Here is a 3,254-nt window from a genome sequence, read left to right as displayed (position 1 = left end):
CACTCCCCGGATGTCAGTAAACACACCACTCACGTGATCACAACTCAAGACGAGTTCTCGTTTTTTTATTTTTTAAATTTGAATTAAAATGACAAACAAAAAAGCCGCAGTCACTTAAAGAAAAAAATTTGAAAAATAATTCACTAAATTAAACAGATACATATATTTCCAGACGATCTATCATTTTTTTTATTTCCAAATTTGAATAAACTTTATTGAAACAAGCATTCAAATATACAAATATAGAAAATGCATTCATTCACTCGCAATGTCTTAAATCAACTATATTTCCAGATGTTCTACCATTCTTTGTTAGGTTTTAAATAAATTGTTTTTAAATAATCATTTTGCAATATCAAACAATAATACAATATATTTCCCGTTGTTTTGTTTTGTTTGTTTGTTTGTCTGTTTATTTCATGTCAAATGTTTTACCAGATGTTCTTTTGGTGTGTGTGTGTTTTTATTTAATTTTAGTTGAGAAAATCCATAATTTATGTAAACATACGTTATATTGCATCCATTACACAAAATCTATATTAATTACAAGGAAATAAAAGATCTATAGTTTCATAATATTTAGTAAGTACATAATTTATTGAATTGAAAATATTAATACAGTGCATACATTTTATTGGTGAGGGCGCAATTTTTTGTTTTTCCTTAACTTTGTTTAAACAGGCTACTCGCAAATAGGGTCCCAAATATCAATTAAAATAAAAGGTTAGAAAATGCATTGAGCAATACAAACACATTTGGAATATCTTGTATAAATATTTACATTTAAAGAATAGAAAAAGATACAAATTAACAAGTAACACATTGAATAATATAACTATACATAATAATATACAGTAGTTGTTATCTACTCTGGCGGACAAGAAAGGACATTACATAACACAATAACATTTTTACTATCAGGTTGATTCATTGTCAAATTAATTGCAGTATTCCATTCTACTTTGTTTTCCATTTGGTAGAATATGTGAAATATTAATATGAGCCCTTTGAGGCCTTATTTCCTGGAAACTTGACCAGAATGTGCTGTTATTTACAGCCAGCTGGTGGGGCTATTGCATATATAATACAGTCATTTGAACTACAGCTGTTTGAGCTGAATGCCCCCCACCCCTCCCCGCTCCCCTCGCCCCACCCCTTTCTTCACAGATGGAAATCATCTTTTGAGCTCACATTATACAAATTAAGCCCAAGCATTTAGGAAGAAATAATAATTTGATCCCCTGCTGAATATATAAGTTTGCTCACTTAGAAAGAAATTTCAGTCTGTCATTTATATGTTTGTTTATTGATCATGGTAAATCTAAATCAAGAATGCATGAGTATTTAATCTCCGAGCAAAACATGAATTATTACATGGTGGAGTAGTCATTATTGGCAAGCACAGCGATGAAACATTTATTGCAGTTGGTGACACAGATTTCGGCCAGAAAGCCCTTCAAGTTTCTCGGCTGCCGCTTGGAAACTCCAAAATTCATCTCCTTCTACGAGTTTTCTACTGGTTTGAGGTGACCGTAATATTCTTGTAGAGTATATTTGTGTCCTCATCATGCTGGAAGACGAATCCATCACCCATCTTTGGTCTTCTTGCTTAGAAAGGGAGGTTTGGGGCGCATTCATTGGACCCAAAACAGAATATTTCCACCTCTATTCTTGACCGTGAGGATGGTATTCTTTAAGGTCTTACATTTGTTTTTCCATCCTCCAAACCTGGTCGGTGGAGATGATGCCAAATAGCTCAACGTTGGTTTCATCTGATAACAGCAATTTCCTCTAATCCTTTTCTGAGTCATTTAGATGTTCACCAATGAGGAGCAGGACCTTGTGAACACTGCAAGATTTCAGTCCACTCCGGCGCAGTGTTTTACCAACTGAGGTCCCAATGCCTTTAAATCAACTTGCTCCTGCCATGCTCCCTTAACGTTCCCATTATCATATTCACTCAACGAGGTACAATCTTGCACAGAGCTCCAGACTGAGGGAAACTGGTGATTATTTTCTTCCACTTTGGAATAATGGCTCCAGTAGTTTTCACCTTCTCACCAAGCCTTTTGTTGATGGTTTTGTAAACTATTCCAGTCTTGTGCCCATTTATAATCTCTTGCCAGACAGCTTTTGTTGGCTCCTTTAGTCTTTCCCATGATGGTGTAGACTGGAAGGTACGAAATTGATTCCTTAAACAGATGTGCTTTGTATACATGATGAGTTGAGATCAGGAGTATTGGTCATGTGGTTGTTTTTGCACAGCTGTCTAAATGCATGGGCACCGGCCAGTCTGTGGGAGCCAGAATTCGGGTGGAGTGGTATGGGATCAATTGCATTTTTCATGCACGTTTTACTGATATTCTGTTTATACTGTACCACCCACCCATCCATCCATCCATTTTTTTATACTGCTTATCCTATTCAGGGTCGCGGCGACCTCGAGCATATCCCAGCCTTCTTCGGCCAAAAGGCAGACTACACCCTGGATTGGTTGCCAGTCAATCAGAGAGCACATCAAGACAGACAACCATTCACTCTTACAGTACATTCACACCCATGCGCCCTGAAGTCAAGCAAATATACTAGTACACTAGGGCTGCACCATATTTAGTTTGAGCATCGTCATTGCGATGTACGTGTGCGCAATAGTCACATCGCAGGGTCTGCTGCGATGTTGGTGTCCTGTAATATACAGTGAATCAACTCTAATATTAAATGTGACCAGCAGAGGGACCTGTTTGGACATGCTAATAGAAAGAATTCACACCTGCTGCATTTCCTATTTCGCACATCAGAATGAAACTAGGCAGGCACGCGGCAGCTGCGTGAGTGTGCGAGGTGCGTTCAGGGACACTGCGGAAATTGGAGTGAATGTGTTCTTTAATGCAGTACATTATTGTAAAAATGGATTACGAGGAAAATAATTATTTGTAGCAGAATGCTTTAATTAAAACACTGCACGATCACAATAAGATAATATTGAATTTATTTTGTTTTGTAGTTTAAGAGTAGATAAATTATTTTGTTAATTTAGTCAGTTTAGTCAGCCTGTTTTTTTTTTTTTTTTTTAATTATTCCCCATTTTAAAAAACACAATTCAAGCAAGCACATTTTTCCTCACGTTTTTGAGCTTGTAGGCTGAAAGCTGTAGCTGGACTGAATGGATGGCAACAATGGAGAAATTAAATGCCAGTATTTTGAAGGTAACAGCCCGTCAGCGACATATTGGAAAAAAAGAACTATGAACTACT

The sequence above is a fragment of the Phyllopteryx taeniolatus genome, chromosome 9, assembly GCF_024500385.1.
Source record: "Phyllopteryx taeniolatus isolate TA_2022b chromosome 9, UOR_Ptae_1.2, whole genome shotgun sequence".
Taxonomy (NCBI): domain Eukaryota; kingdom Metazoa; phylum Chordata; class Actinopteri; order Syngnathiformes; family Syngnathidae; genus Phyllopteryx; species Phyllopteryx taeniolatus.
This window is presented reverse-complemented; position numbering follows the sequence as displayed.